General features: G+C 41.5%; 1 protein-coding gene across 5 annotated transcripts in view; it reads right to left on the reverse strand.

Annotated features, from left to right (window-relative positions):
- SERGEF (secretion regulating guanine nucleotide exchange factor) overlaps positions 1–17178 on the reverse strand; it is a 141291-nt gene that overhangs the window by 11648 nt on the left and 112465 nt on the right. For 2 of the 5 annotated variants that reach the window (XR_010028042.1, XR_010028041.1), the window contains exons 11-12: positions 1818–1861; positions 796–1517 (exon numbers count right to left, since the gene is read on the reverse strand). The exons of the other annotated variants lie outside the window; for them this stretch is intronic. The gene's annotated coding sequence lies outside the window, so the exon portion shown is untranslated. The remainder of the gene's footprint in view (positions 1–795; positions 1518–1817; positions 1862–17178) is intronic. 5 annotated transcript variants of the gene reach the window in all.

Genomic DNA, 17178 nt, shown 5'->3' on the forward strand with positions numbered 1-17178 from the left:
GGTCAGGAAGAGAATCAAAGCAGACAGCCTCAAAAGGAAAGGGCCTATAAGGCAGGATTGGATCTGCTTCTCCAATCATCATTTCAAAATCATACATGACTATTGAGTGAGGTCTGGGGGAATTGCTTGTTGATATTAAGCAAAAGAAGAGTTCTGCCATCAATACGAGTTAAAACCAAAGGCAAGTTTGCTTAGATGGAAACAGCTTTTGACATCACTTCTGGTGCAGAACAGAGATTCTGGGCAACATGTAAAGCATAGCTTGCAAACTCTTATCTTTTTTTATCTGCATGGACCAATTTTACCCTATTCTCTATTACTTTCATTCACTGAACTATTTAATTACAAACCCATAATTCTTGATGGAGAAAACAAAGCTTAAATTTCAAAACCAAGCTGGCAAAATACAACCACTTCAAGCAACACCCAGGGCTACACAGATCCCAACCCTGAGTGGTCCAGAGCAGATTATGGGTGTGCATTTTTTACATATTCAGGCCAGGTAGTCAGAAAATAACCTTGCTGTAGCCCAGCTTCTTCATATTTCTACTTTCACCCGCCTCTGTGGGTCAGATATCCACACATTCACCCTTCACATCCTTCTTACCTAATCTTCCCTAGAAGTGCACAAGGCAAGGAGAAAAACATTGGCACAATTTGGGATGCCACTGGGTGGGAAGTGACACCATTTCAGTTGTTCTGATTAGGAAAGGCAAAAAATAACCCTTACACATAATGTTCAAGGTACATTTTGGGGACACCTCACCACTGTGCCTCCATCAGTAGAAGACTCACCTAAATTCTGAAGTGGGGGTAGTTCCTTAAGCAGAGAGAATATATCAAGTCAGTCCTTGGAAGAAAGACGAGCACAAAACAGTGTCCTGAGATGAAAAATTCCTGCAACCAATGCTGTGAGATGTTTGCTGAAAGTTTCTGCTCTGCTACATTTTTTGGTTGCTGGCAAATTAGCTGCACAGAAAACAGCATTCAAGCATCAGGTGCAAGGATCCAAGGCTGGAAAGTAAAATCTGTCTTTGGCACCACAACAGGGAGAACAGCTGATGGGCAGAGGGATTCATAGGCACCATGCCAGCTCCAGAAGGTTGGAGACCAGAATGGACAAGGCAAGCTGGGTCCCTGAGACGCCGCTCAGCACTTTCCCATCTGATCCTCTGCATAACCTCAGGGAGAAGAAGAAACTAGCTGGACTGAAGACAGAAATATCTGACACCATTTTGGAAGGATTATATCTACCAGAGACATGGAATAACAAAGTATTCTTCAAAAGAAAAAAGATAAACAAAACAAATACTTCAATCTCTGAAATAATATTTGACCAAATTAAAAATTCAGGAGCTTTGCTCTCCTCACTTGGAGGAAACAGCAGCACTGGAAATGTGAGGTCTCCATACATTAGCCTAACTGCTCTTTCCTGGGTCCATGCAGAAAGCCAGTTTCTTCCATTTTATATTTGGCACTAGACAAATTACACAGCAGGAGCAGATATAGAAGGCAGCCTAGAAAGAAAGGGAGGCAGAAAAGGATTAGGTAGATTTTAAAGCCACATTTGGCCCTATAATAAATATTTATCATTACTCACAGACAAAAAGCAATAGCATGATAACCTTTAAAGCAATAGATAATAATACTGAGAAAATAGTGTAAAAGACGAAAATCCAATCAAGCTCAAACTTCTAGTAAAACAGTAAGCTTCAGTACGCAGCAAGAAAAGCAACAGATGACGTGCTTGCATGTCCACAGGACTGTGTATATAACATCCAAACAAATGAACACTTTACAAAGTAGTTCTCACTAACCTGCAACAGGAATATGAGAGAAGCTGAATTTATTCTTTACACTGCTGGAAAACAGAACAACCAAATATGAAAACAACAAAGCCAGACAATATTGAGATGTTTTCTTAAATCACTTTGAAATGTTTTTTTCTCTTTTCGTAATAACTTAGGCCTGCTGAACACCAATCATGAAAATATTCCTTGTACAGTACAGCTAAGAGATCCTTACTTTACAGGCTCACTTACTAATAGAACTGTAGTTCTGTTCATGGGTGAACCAAAATGCAATTCTCATGATTCTGGAAAATGAACTCCATCTCAGTGAGACCCAATAGATGGAAGTCTCTTAAATCTATTCAAGAACAGATGAAGCAAGAATAAGAATTTTAAGCGTTCAATCAACCTAGCAGAAGTGATTCATGTTCCAAATTAATCTAAAGATTTAAAAATGCTTGGATTCTCTGATTTAGAGCCTTTTCATTTCTTTTAATTTTTTTTTTTCTTGGGGGGAGAAGGAGGAGGCACTATCAGCATTTTAAAGCTCTCTGTAATAATTACTGACACAGAAAGGTCAAAAATAAAAAAATACTTTAAAATACTACAAAGGATACAAGAATCATCCAGGTCAAATAATTTCAAGATGACCATAGCTAACCATGTGTCTTTTTTTTGGTCCAAAACCAGATATTAAAAAGGATTAGAACATGAGTGGCAATACTACACTTAATATTTGTGTTTGCAAAATATTTCTATGTACACATACAGACATGTAGTCTACGTATAACTAGGGATGTTTGCTAAACAGATTTCATGCTTTCAGACCCTGCATAGACAGCAACAACGTGATTTCTGTCATTTGTAGCACAACATGATCTCTGTCTCTGCACACATCCCTCTGCAGATGTTCACTGGTGTTTTGGAGTACCTGAGTTTCTACAAGTGGGATTAATCTTGCCTAAGCCCAAAACATCCATGGTGTAGGTATCTGTGCATGCACACAGACATCCTTCACAGAGGAATCTAAATCATCTCACACTCCAGTGACAAACAGGCTGTTTTAGAGTGGAGTTCATCTCACCCAAAGCAAATATCTGAAGTCAAAACCAGCATGCTTTTACCCATCTCTTCCTCTCCACTGCCTACAGATAGCTGACTAGCTCAGGCAGAGTTTCAAGTCAAAGCAAGCAGACCTTGCCCCAGATGCCCAGCCCAACCTGCTCTACAAACTTGCTGCCAGGAGACACTAAACTTTCTGAAAAATTAGATGCTTCCCAGGCAAAATCAGAAACCCACTGACATTTCAAATCTTTAAACAATTTTGAACATACTTATGTAACCTGTCCAAAATGTCATCTATGCACAGAAAACTCTAAATGTTGTCAACCTAACAAAACCTTCTATAGAAAGATGGTGAGCTCTGCATTAGGAACCCCTTCAGCACCAAGCCGTGCCCTCCTATTTTTACTGCATCTTTGGTATCTTTAGCTCATTCAAATATATACCAAAGGGACTTCCCAAGCTTTTTCAGCTACCTGATGGATTGTTACCAATTTCTGCATGAGAATGCCTATTATTATGGAGGAAACACATTACATTGGAGTAATTTCTTAAGAAATGGGAACTATTCTTATTTAAGTAGTAGCTATTGCTTCAAACACTTTAAATTACTGTGTTGAAATATTCTTGGTTGCTCTGATTTTCAACACCTTCTCTCCTAGCCAGCATGTCTTGCTGAAAGGTTGCTCATGGAATTGTTTACTTTCCTGCATGAAAGGTTATCTTTTTCAGAAATTTCTTAGGAAGTCTTTCTAATTAATTAGTCTACAGTTCCCACAGCGCTTTATTGAATTCAATTCTTTTTTTTTTAATTAGGTGTTGTGGGTTTTTTGGCTTGGTTGGGGTTTTTTTATTTGTTTTAAAAAGCTCCCAAAGCTCTCTCAGGCAGAAATATTTCTTGCTTTCTCTGCAAGAGATGCTTTTTGGATGCTTTTGCTATTGAGAAATTTTCTTGGCTCTCCAGGGGACAATTAAACAATGACAACATTGTATTCAGCCCAAAGCATAATTCTATTTTTGAAAGTTTCATTTGACTAACATGATACTGACCACAACTTTCCATCCACAAGGCAATGTAATTCAAGTTCAGCCTCATGTCAGTGTGCACTGGCTCAACCCAAGTCCCAGGAGGTGCAAAAACTGCTTAGCTGGCAATGTGATTAGGTAACCAGTTCTCCTTCAGCCTGGCTACATGGATGGGTTCAAAGCTGCTTCTCCAACTGGTAATCAGCAAAGGTCTTAACAGGATTTAAGAAGCAAAGGCAAGCCTTGATGGGAAAGGCAAAGGGGACCAATTTCTTATCCTTGAAATGAAAAAAGAAGCCACGAGGAAAAAAGTTTGAGTGCAACTGAAAGCAAAACCCTGAGTCATGACTAATTCCTTTATTTCCAGCTGTTTCCATTACTGACGCTTTGCTCCTTTTAGCCGTGTGACTCCAAACTTTCTCATTACAGAGGAAGAATTGCCCTGCACAAAGCAGAACTATAATCCTCCCTCCTGAGCTCTGAAGGGATCTGGTCAGACCTTCCCTCTGACAAATGGCAGAAACCATCACAAGAAGCAGCAGACAGCAGGGGACTAAACCTCTGAGTGCAGCATTACTGGCTAAAGGCTACTCACTGACTCTGCTCTTTCTACATTTCCCCACATCATTGTAGCTACTTTAGGTTGTTATCTCTTCAGGCCAAGGGTCTACTGCATGGTCTCCTCTCACCTTGAGCCCACAGATGTTCTGTAATGAAAATAAATAATGAAAAAGCTCTAAAAACCTCTATTGTATTTAATCATCCATGGGTTTAGATTCACGGTGCTCTGTAAATCTGGAACTTGAGAAAAGAAGTGAAAAAAAACCCCAAAGTGAAGGTGTTGTTTGGTTCACCTGTGTTTAAAATACACTTGAAAAAATGAACAGTCAAATTTAACATAAGACATTATGCACTTAATTATCCTTTCTCACATGGTGACTGACATGAAATAAACCCATATTACTTTATTCAGTTATGAAAAGAACTTCAGGAAGGAATCATTAAGGCAAGGGTGACTTATATAGGCCTGCTTTTAAGGAATGATTTCCTTGCAAAATGCTCCTCAGTGCTTTTTTTCCCCATCTATAGTCCAGGGATATCTGACTATCCCAGGGAACATTTTAGAAGTTCACTATTTACAGGAGTAATTCATACAACATCCTTAAATTAATGGCCATTCAGGACAGAGGAAAGAAAATAATACAGAGTGAAAGCAGAACTAGTTAAGCACAGAGAAGCCATGCTAAAAGCCATTTGAGGGCTCCTGAATGCATATGGGATCTGTTGAGACAAAAAGCTATTGCTAGGAGTCAGCGTTGATTTCCACACTTGTGCTGCACAGACCCTGAGGATTAAGTGAAGCACGGAATTCCAGAGTGAGGAGAAGAGCAGCATCCTGAGAGCGTGACACTTCTGCCTCTGTGGAGGGTACAGCTCACAGGGCTGTAAAAGGCATCTTCCTCCTTTTTTTATGGAGACATCATCTATGAACTGAGATGCTGTTTAATTCATTTTGGCACTTATTTCTTACCTTCCTCTTTCTGTGTCCAGCACCTCTTTCCCCCTGAAAATATGTCTTTTGTTTGCTCTCCCTGCTGTCCTCATCCACGCAACATTTCTGCAGACCTCTGCATGAAGACAGCATTAGCTGCAAATGTATCAGTGCAACAGAGAATCTGCTTGGTACCTGCTCACCAGGAGCGTCTCTTTCCATCTTTCTCTGCCAATAAAGGATTTTAGGGGATTGCAGGAGGTTTACTTTCTGTGCAGGAGGCTAAGAGCCGCACTGTGTAACTATAGCGACAACTACCGTGAAAGCTCTCGATTTTTATTGACATGCCTTGCAACACCCCGTGGAAAAATTTATACAATTAGAGAAACAGAAAATTAAACATCCTAAAGGCCAAAGGAAAATATTGTGGTGATCTGCATCTCCATGCATTGCTTAAATACTTCCTCGTGGCAATTTGCTTCTTTTACTGTATAGCGGTAACATTAAAATAGCATTTTAAAATTCGCAGTTTCAACAGTGATTTAAGCCTCCACAATGCCAAAACAGAAGATACACTTGCAATCAGCTCAGAAAACACTATAGCACATTGCTGTATTTGACAAAGATTCATCACTGGGAAACTGACACTACATAAATGAAAAGAAGAATAAGGTGCACACATTTTTTCACAGAGTAACAAACATTTGCATAGGGATATACTGAATTATTCATCTCCGACAGACAAGACAAAAGACACATCTTTCTAAAAGGTATTTCTCTATCCAAAGGATATGCATTTTAAAGGTTTTTCCTCTGCTCACAGCAGTTGAGAACTGTGTGAAAATGATACTGAGATCCTTTGTCCCAGTCTTAAGAGTTCTGTGACTTGATAGACAAGTTTGACATTCCAAATCCAACAGAACAGTTTTAAGCTCACAGCAAAATATGAATATGCTGCAGTCTGAAATTGCCTCAAATATCCTGGAAAGTTACCAAATCACTTACGTCGAGCTTGAAAATGCCACCTCTAAATGTGCTTCCAAGGCCGTGATCCACCGTGCTGGAAAATTGACCCTTGCCAATGGCCAACATTTATAGCCTTAACCTTTACTACATTGCTTCAGTTCTCTCCAACAGCTTCAACAATATGAATCCAAAACACTTCCAAAGATTTTAACAATTACCACCAGACTGAGAGCTAGACCTGCAAAAACCTTGACGTTATTGACAAAGTGGATTTGCATGGTCACAGGAATTGCCAGTTTTGCAGTCAAGGAATGGGACCAAAACACTTTACCCCAGCTGCCAGGTCTCATTTCCTGCTCTGCTGCCACGATTTATTTCTCTCAAAAAAGCACAATAATCACAACTACTTTTTTATTTTAATCATCATCCAAAATGAAAATATTTAATAGCAAGGTTTAGGGAAAATACTGAGCTGTTAATATAGCTCTACTGAATCTAATACTCTTGCAGTACACAATGCAATCCTGGCAGCCTGGAAAGGATGAAAATGATGTGTTGCTATGGAAACAGGAAGGCACATGTTTAGGTTGCTCATCCCTGAAGAGCTGCCCCACCAGTATCTTAAAGTCTGCTAATAAAATTTTAATCAATTATTAGAATAAAGTGAATTTTACCTCCTGTTGGACACCAGGATCTTGGTTTACATACTGTCAAGCTCTTTTAATGTTCCCTGCATCCAGCTATGCTCTACAACATTAAGAATTAATTTATTCACAAACAATGTTAGCATGCACTTTTCTAGTTCAGCTACTTAAAATGGTTATTCCACACAGCAATAGATACCAGCTTCCCAAATTAAAATCCTGTGCATGTAGGAAGCTGCTTTTTAATTTATTAATCGATATGCCCTACCTCCTCCTCCTTCAAAAAAAGCAACCACATCAACTCAATAAATCAGGTCTTTGATTATTACTGGCTTAAGACCATTGACCAGGGATATGTCCATTAAGAATGTGACAATTAGCCCAGTGCCAGTGTTGTCACTCACCAGACACACTAAACATCTGCTGCTTCCTAGAAATTATAGCTTCCATCTAACCATGACATACCTGCAGACAGATCTTTCAAAACATTGGAGCTTACAAAGTAAAAATGCGTTTCCAGACAGCCAAACAGAATACAGGCCAAGTTATTTGCTGGCAAATCTCCACTTATTTCACTATTATCATAGCAGAGCATCTGGCTCCAAACATGCAGCCACTAATTATCTGTACAGTTAACTATGTCAGTACACTTATTTGTTATTATACTGGGAAATCAATAAGCAAGACTTGGTTAATGCTACTATTACTCTATTAAATCATTCTTTACAAATAACTAAGGACAATGTTAAGACTACCAGTACGGTAATAAACAGTTAACAAGCTCTCTATTCTGGATCACAAAACAGCAAAGCAAAGCTGAAAAGACAAGAAATCCATACTGTGAACAAACAGGTACATTTTTTTTCTCTAATGTAGTTGTGGTTTAACTTGGCAGGCATTCCCTCACTGCCCCCCAGTGGGATGGGAAAGAGCACTGAAAACTTGTGTCATGAGATAAAGACAGCTTGATAGGACAAAAAAGGAGGAAAGAATAATAATAATAAAAGAAGAATACACAAAAACAAGTGATGCACAATACAAGTGCTCACCACCCCCCAGCTGATGCCCAGCCAGTCCCCTAAGCAGCAGCAGCTCCCCTCCCAAATTTTTGCTGAGAGTGATGCCATATGGTATGAAATATCCTTGTGAGCAGTTTGGGCTGGCTGTCCCTGGCCATGGCCCCTCCCAGCCTACTCAAAAGAACTAAATCCTCAGTGTGTTATCAACATTTTTCTCATCTGAAATCCAAAACACAGCACTTCACCAGCTACTGGAAGAAAATTCACTATCCCAGCTGAAACCATGACAAGAGTCATACATTATAAATTATTATCTTAAAATTTTAATTAATTTCCATTCATGTATACAATATTCCTCTGTTTCAGCATTCCTGGTAGGACTCCAGTGGTTCATTCAGACAAGTCATTCAGGAAGAAAACCAACTCTCAGACCTACCAACCATAAATCTTTACTGCACTGAGATCTTGAATCAGAATTTTGGAAGTACCAATGTCAGAAGAGATATGAGTGACAGCAGGAACAATATGTCCTTTAAAGAGGCCAGACTTATCTGGTTTCAGCTTCAGAGATATCAAGTAGGGGTGATTTTCCACACTCTGCTCCCAGAACACACCAGCACTGTCAAGAATATGGCTGTCTGTATCCACTGTTATAATCAGGATTCAAGTGTTCTAAAAAAACCCTGACACTAATCTCCTGATCAACTGTACAAGATTTTTAAGGTGTTAGTTATTTTTAAACTAAACTTGAAATACACTGATTTCCTCCAATAACACTCCCATTTCCTTTTCCTGGCTTCGTAATTAACATGAAAACATAATAACTGCAGGCACAGCCCTCCCCCAAACCAGGATCCCACTGTGTAAGCATTACGCAGTAGCTATATTTCTTCTTCCCCTAAGGTATCCACTGTGATATTTTAAAAGATTTATTTGCTTACAGCTAAACAGATGATATTTACTCACATTACCAAACTCCTGTCATACAACTCCAGCATTATTTAACCACCTTCTCTTAGGAGACAACCAAGGACAGCAGGTCAGGACAGTGACACGCTGTCTTGGAAAGGCTCGCACAAAGTACACGCACATTGTCCCTTCTCCAAGCATGCAAAAATAACCTGAACAAAACCATTATCCAGTTTCCTCAGCAGTGCAATATACAACCAAATTTCTGAGTATGTTGCTAAATAAGTACATTCATTTACCCCTTCAGCAATAAAAAGCAGGATCTCAGCAGTACAGCAGTTCCCCTTGGCTCAGAAGGTCAATATGACAGTACTCCATTCCTGTTACTTTTTAAGGGTTTAGTTGCTGCCTGGGCATCTCCACTGGCTACCAAACTATTTCCAAATGTCCTTCCACCCAGGCATCTGTCTCTCCAAAATTTTGGAGACAAACAGCCTATGGGAAAGTGAGAATGACATAGTGACATTTGGAGTACAGTGCCCCCAGCCTCCCGTCCTCATGAAAGTTCCTTTTAGTCGTGACACTTGAGCTAATTTATGTCACTTTTATTGCCTGAAAGCCAGTGTGGCCTCACCACTTTCCTCTTTTCCATGTCAGTATTTTAAACCCAACTTACTGTTCAGAACTTTGATGGATCCCAGGCAAGAACAGCTTCAGGACATGGAACAATTTAGTCTGAACCTCTGGAGATCGTCTGCTTAACCTCTCTGCTTGAGTGCCTACTACTACAACTACTCCCATGCCTTGAAATTTCTGCACTGCTATCTTAGACTTTGCACCAGGCACAGTACCCAGAGAGACAGCTGGATGTATTTGGGTACTCTGAGGCAGCTTAAGGTTTGCTCATCTCAACCAAATTTCCCATTTTTCCAAACTTGTGGGATCTTGCTTTTCCTCCACTCACACTTCTCTCCAGACAAAAATCCTCATTCTTGCTGAGAAACTCAATGTTACTCTGCAAAAAATCCTATGCACTAGCCAGCTCCAAAATAGTGTAATTTTCAAAAAGGGTTAGATTTTCAGCTCTTTTTTTCTTTACTTTAAAAAGCACACATACAGCTACTTTCTGCAGATGGAGTAAAACGTACCATGTGAATATGACAGATTTGCTTTCTCATTGGACACTGAAGGGTTGCTATGATTCAGACATTATGCTTTAATATTTAAACTTCCACAAGCTGCAGATATGCTGATATAAGAACAAACGTCAGAAGGCTGACGTTTCTGAGATCCATCTCAGAAAAAGGTCAACTACACACTCTGAAATCAGGTTCTGTTTCTGTCCATTGGAATTTGACAGATTTCAGCCACTTGGGTAAGAAAAGATTGCCAAAGAGGAATCCAGCACCACAGTGCAGCTTTCAAACACTCATGAGGAAAGACTATACTGTCATTTCCTTTGTCCTTACTGGGAGATGTAAGAAATAGCAAATTGCTTTATTTATATATATTGGGCCCCTGGGTTCCTTTGCTTCCAAAGTCCTCTTTTTACACAGATCCACATTTATTTACTGCTTGAATTTTGCAATAATACCATACTTCTTGACTCCTCACCGGAAATTTGCTCTGCAGTGTTATTTTTGCCTTCTCTAAAATTTGGCAGACCTGTCAGACTAGGAGATTTCACAAGCTCCCTATAGCTCAGGGCATCAGAACCATGAGGCCTCAATGCGTTTGGGTTTGATTTGGGTTGGGAGTGGTTATTTTTCCTTTTTTTCTTGATGAGAGGACCCTTTATGCTGATTCTAGCCCTAAATACTGCATCCTGAGCAGCATGACAACTGGGGAAAACAAGATCTACAGTGTCAGCCACTTACACGTGTTCTCACGTAGTCACCATCTGTCTGGTAGTCCCAGAAGTCAGCAGCTCCTATCACAAAAAGCACTGTCATATTAAACACCCTGCTGACACAGAGACCACAGAGTGAGGGACTGAGCCTTGCTGGCTGCTGAGCCATCAGGTTATGGCCTCAAAATGTACCAGCACAGAAGCTCTAAATGATAGTCCTTCAAGGTCTTTTCCTCCTCTTCCTTCTCCCAGCTACAGGCTTCGCACTGATGATGAAACTGCTGCAGCTCACATTGTATAAGTTTCTTAAATAACTGCAATTTTACAAACTTGCAAGTCTGCAAACATCTCTTATTGCAAGACATGTTGAGAGGATAAAAAAAACCCACTGAAACAACGGTTACAGTGCTTGTCAAAATAAGCCATTTGTCCTTCATTCAGTGAAGTGCCTAATGGTTAGGTGAGTTAGAGGACCAGGGAAGCATTTTGAAATGCTGAAAGGATTGTCTCCTGGGCTCCTACAGAGGAGCAATCCAAACTCTGCCATGTGGTAGGATGCAGTTTGCTTTCCATGGCTTAACTGTCCTAAGCACATGTGAGTGGGGAAGCTCTGGCCTTGATATCTCATCCATTTCCAAGGTCTTAAACAATAGACTGAGCCCTTCAAGAACATATTGCTTAAGCCCTGGTACTGAGAGAAAAAAAAGTCTTCTTGTCCAACCTATCACTACAGGACCATAATGTGTAGTCCCAGTGAAGGACTTGGGACTGTAACCTGCAGAACACAGTCAGAAAAATTTCTGTCATCTCCAACAGGAAAAGGCACAAGCTCAAAAGAGATCACCTGTTCACTCCTACATATATACACACATACCCAAAACATCTAAGTATAGGTTTAAATCAAAATATGGACATATCAAAACATTACTCCTTGGTACAACATCTTATTTGCCTTAAAAGAAACCAGAAATTCTTCACATCTGTGTTATTTGTGAGATTTTAGGCTTCATCTTATTGTGTCAATTTGTATCCCAGGAACAAGAGATCTTGACAACCTCCAGCTTCATGCTTGGGTTGATCTTGCCAGCAGAGATGATGACGATGTAGCATTTGCATTCCGTAATTCCCTTCAGCAGATAAGTAGATTTCTGTTTTTACAGAAATACACTAATTATTTTAATGCTATGTATACATATACATTTTTTTCTAAGTCTGGTTCTGAAACACTTAAATCTGCTCATAAACATAGAATGAATTTTTTTCTAGGCACACAGTTCCTTTTCTAGCAACTACTATTTGAAAGCTGAATTGTGAAGTGCCCTTCTTCCCTTCTCCCTTTCCAGCCTCACCAAGGGAGCGTGGTAGAGCACTTTGCTCGTGGAGGTATCACTGAATATAATTGTTTCAGTAACAAGAAGCTCATTTCCCAAAAAAAACAGCCCAGCAACAGAAGTGTCAGCATGGAGACACAAGCAGAGAATCCTGGAAAAGCCTCCGAGATTGTTCTGCCAAGTTTCACACTTGGATCACTGAGCTCTCGTCTCCCAAGATGACCATGATAGCAAACACTTCAAGCAGTGCCAACCTGCTGTGACCTAAAGGTCACCTCAGAGCAGTACTAACAGTACTGAAATACTAACAGTATTTCTCTTTTGGTAGTACCAAAAGGGCCTCTGATGGGAATACCAGACACTGTAATGCCCTATGTTCTCAACACCCTGTTGTTCGGTACATTGAACAGTGACTGCTGATAATTAGTGATTGAGAACCCACTTCCTTGTTAATACAGCAAGAAAGCCACTGCACTTCACACTGACACAAGGGCTGGGTTGCCAAGGGGCTCAGGGCAGGTGGAGCCCACCAGAGGAATTGTGTCATGTTTCTCCAGAGGCAGCCTTTTGACACAAGATCTGTCACTGCCTGGAGCACTGCCCTGCCCTCCACACATGGCTGCACTCCCCTGAGGTAAATCCAGCCTTGTTCCTGGAACTGCTTTCTGGGCTGCACAAAGCAGCACCATCAGACTGCCAGACCCAAAGGAGATGAGGCCACCGCAGGATAGGCAGACAACCATGGACACTGCAGGATTAGGGGCAGAACAGCAACACACTCAGACCTCCCTGGCTGGAGAGACACACACAGGACTGGCTGTGAGCAAGAAGCAATTCAACAGTGTAATATCAGCTCAGAGAAGCAGCAGGAGATGAGCAGCCTTCCTTCACACCGCAGGGGATCAGAGATAATTCAGAAAATGGAGACAGATTCAATTTAATATAGCAAATTAAAGGGAAAAAATTGGGTCAATCTGGTATGCACATGGCATTCTCATTGATGAAACAAGTAGACAACAAGATTTTTACAGAGGTCTCCAGAAATGAGCAGCACCCAGAAGCTCAGCAGATGGCCTTGAAAAAGCGGCCTGTTCACTTCAGAGTCCCACTGGGAGCTGAGCCCTTTCAAAATAACTGGAACAGTCCCTAGATATCAAGCAACCACCAGCAAAGGAGGTGAATTTGCTTTCACAGCATTTCCTCTGGCTCATTCCAAGTTTTCCCTACTCATTTGTGTATTTCCAATTAAAATACCATTCTTATTTTCCTAACTGGTTCCCCAGTTAGCAGCAGGGGAGGAGAAGCATAAAAACAAAAGCTCTCAGTGATACAGCCTCAGAAATGCACCCAAATGTGCAGCTCCAGGGCTCTGACACAGCAGGGCTGAACAAGCTGCTCCTTCCCCTGACATCCCAAGGACAGGGGGGGTACATGGGGCTGTGCATTTGTATTCCCTGCCACCACCTGGGCCTGGCCTTCCTCCTCGCTCCCCCCAGCACAGACATCATCTCATCAACGGGGAGATGACCTGTGAGCAAACTGCATTGCAGCCTGCACTGCCTGGGCACCCAGCCCAAGGTGAGCGAAACAACACGGAGCAGAGCGACACCAACACCAGACATGTCCAGCTCCTGACATGCCTGCCTGTTGAGACACACTCTGCTGCTCTAAGGAATCGGCAGCAGATGCATAATGCTGCTGCAACCTCCATAAACATCCTTTGTCTCTGCTGTGTGTGTAGAGCCAGAGTGCCGGCTCATTTTCACTTCCAAAAAAAATAATGAAGGAAGAGAAAGAGATGTATCAGTACCAAAGTATTTTCCTGTGCCCAGCACAAATCTGGTATCTCCCACTGACCACAAATACAGAAAAGAAAGTGTCTGGGAGAGAGAGGATAAGTCTTTGCAAACTGTCTAATTTTCATTTGGAACTGAAGGGAGCACTCGTTGAGAAAAAAGGCAGAGGAGATAAAAATCAAGAGATGGTGAAAGCGCATTCATAAAGGGCACAAGGAAAAGGGGGGAGGAAATCAATCACAAGAACAGACAAGATCAAACAGCAGCACACCAGTAACAGCAGTATTTCCTCGGGAAAAAAAGCTGCAGGATGAAGAGGCAGCACAGCACCACGCCGTGAGGAGTGCTGCTCTCCTCACCCACTGCATAGAGAGAGTTGTTCTTTCTCCATAGCAACAAGATACTTAAAAGCCAATCTGGAGACTGAAGACCAGCTCAAAAACAAAACACAACATGTATCAATTTATTATCTCTATTTTAAGCCTCAGCTGGGAAGTACACAGGATAGCATTTGTTTAGCCCGAGGAAGCATCTTCATGGAAAGCTCTCTCCTCCCTTTATACCTTCCTGCCTCAGAAGCAGCCCTCAGTGTGCAGCAAACTGTGGCACTTTGCACGGCCCCTGCTCCCTGCTAATGCCAAAGCCATCAGGCACAAACACAGCCCGAGGTGCTCCCAGCTGGAGCTATCCACTGCTGCCTTTTGCAGGGACTGCAGGCAGGCATCCATACCTCCAAACTCTTCTCACAGGACTCCGGGAGCGGGGGGAAAGGAGGAGGAGTTGCAGCCTTTTGCTGCAAAAAAAACAAACAAAAAACCCCCAAAACCTCCACAACAACAACAAACCCAACAAACATAATAATAAACAACCAAAACTCCCTAACTTGCTGTTTAGTAGTTACCAGCTCAAGTGACTGATTGCAAGGGCTCAGGATATGCTCTTATCTTGTCCTTGAAGTCTGCCTATACCTGCTTGGAAGCAGCTCAGGCACCTGAATGACTCCAATAAAGCCATTATGCTGACTGCACTGGCAGGGCTCTGCTAACATTACAGACCTCACCTTCTGCTCAAAGGCACCGGTGGAGCCTGCACGGCACATTCTAGAATGCATCAGGATTACCTAAGAAGCCCATCAAGTTTTAGGTGAACAGACCATGCCAAAAAAGCTGCAGAGCAGCTGGGTTTTCACTCCTGGCCTGGCTTTAGCTGAGCTGCTGGGATCAGCTTCCCCTAGTCCCTTCCTGCAGAGAAGGAGCCCACAGCAGCATCAGAGATACCCATAAGGAGCACAGCTGAGCACCAGACAGAGCAGCATTGCCTGTGCTCAGCCAGGAGAGCTCCAGGGGCAGCTGGGCACAGGGCTGGGCAAACAGGGCCACTCTGGTGCAGCCACTGTCCCCAGGGCACTGCAGGAGCAGCTGGGCACACAGGGCTGGGGCAATCAGGGCCACTCTGGTGCAGCCACTGTCCCCAGAGCACGATGGCACTGCAGGGGACAGGGCAGTGCAGAGAGGTGAAGTGTTTGCACAGCACCTGAGCAGGGAGGCTTTTGCCCAGTGGAAAAACAAGAACATGCTGAGGGTTTGGAAATGCAAGCTTAACAGTCTTAACTGGCACTGAATACTGGAGAACTGGTGGGAATTGGGCATGAGGTGGCTTGATTGTGTACAAGCATGCTGAAAATATGGTCCAGGGCATCAATTTTGTTTCTTTTAAAGTTTTCTTCACTGCAAAATTTTACAATGGGTTGGAAGACCACATTCAGGAGGAAAGAAGACCCTGGTTTAAGATTATCCAAAGATGTACTTCCAGTGTCTGCCATGAAAGCCATCATTTGAATTTCATATTAGTATTAAACATAGTTCTAGTTTAGATTCACCCATGAGTCACAAGTTTAAAAAAAAAAAAAAAAAGCACTGTACTCAGCAACTTTGCCTTGGCTCAGCACTATTATCTTACAGACTTCATCTGTACATCTGCTAAATCAAGAACTCCAGAAAAAAATCCCATACACTAAACATCCATCTGTCTTACCATTTCTCCGACAGCTAATGTATATTTTGGATCTAAAATACAGAAACTTCCAGTTGGCCAATCTTTAACCGCTATATTTATTATGGGTCTTGATTTTTCATTTCCTCAAGCAACATCTTATTCAAGAATAAAATATTAATTTTCAATCCACTGAGTCAATTTACTGTTACTTTTGAAAAAAAAATTACTTTGTTTTACTATAAAATATTTCTGAAAGAGCTGTATGAGAAGGATAAGAGTAATAGTCATCTGCATAGATTATGAAGTAGAAGGAAAACCATGAATCAGCTTGTCCTCATAAAAACACATTTGCTAACCAAAGTCTGTTTCCTACACAATTAGTTACAAATGCAGAAATATTTCTTTTAATAAGTTGTTTCAAAGGATGCCAGGAGCAAATCTCTGTGGAATGCATACAAAGTTGTTCTGGTTTTTCCTGTGTAGGTTACCTCACTGAACTCAAAATGGAGGTACAGAAAGAGCTTTTTAGGAGCTCAGGGAGCAACACAGCTAAAATATGTGGTACTTTTTTTTTTTTTTCCACAACCAATTTACGAGTCCATAGCTCAGAGCTTAGAGCAGCTCCAGAAAAGCACTGCTTCCCATGCAGTCAAGTTTTCCCCCAGCTATGGCTTCAGCCTCAGCCAGCCCCATTTCTCTCCCACCAGCGAGCCAGGCTGGGGGTGGTACTGTGACCAGACGTGGCATCTCAAAGCTGATGTCACTCCTGCATGAATTTCCAGTGCAGAACAAAAAAATCACAAGGCACAGGCTGTAAATCACAAGGGCTTAGTTGTTCCATCTTAGGAAATTAATTATCCTGATGATGTTATCTTAATTAAATGGTAGCTAATCTAAATTTATATTTAAGCCTGAAATGTGAATATATTTTAAAAACTCTTGATGATAGCAAATCTGAAGAGACAGAGGAAGGAAAGGAAAAATACCAGAGAAAGTAGGGCTTGTTGAATTGGGCAAGCAATCATATTTCTAAATACTGGCAATTACAGCTCAGATGTTTCCTCCTTTAGGGTTGTCTAGGTTAATCACATTTCTAAGGGGAAAATGTGAGGGTCCCCAAGCATAAGCTGAAAGCACATAGACAAAATATAAAATTGGCAGTCCAGAAAAAAACCCCAATACCTGTAGTCAGAAGTTAGCAGAGAATCTTTCAAGAGTCCTGCTGTGTGAATAGTTACTTACACTTTTCTAGCTCACTGAAAACAGTGGTGGTCTTCTAAAAAATTTACAGCCATCTAG

The sequence above is a fragment of the Melospiza melodia genome, chromosome 6 (assembly GCF_035770615.1).
Source record: "Melospiza melodia melodia isolate bMelMel2 chromosome 6, bMelMel2.pri, whole genome shotgun sequence".
NCBI lineage: Eukaryota > Metazoa > Chordata > Aves > Passeriformes > Passerellidae > Melospiza > Melospiza melodia.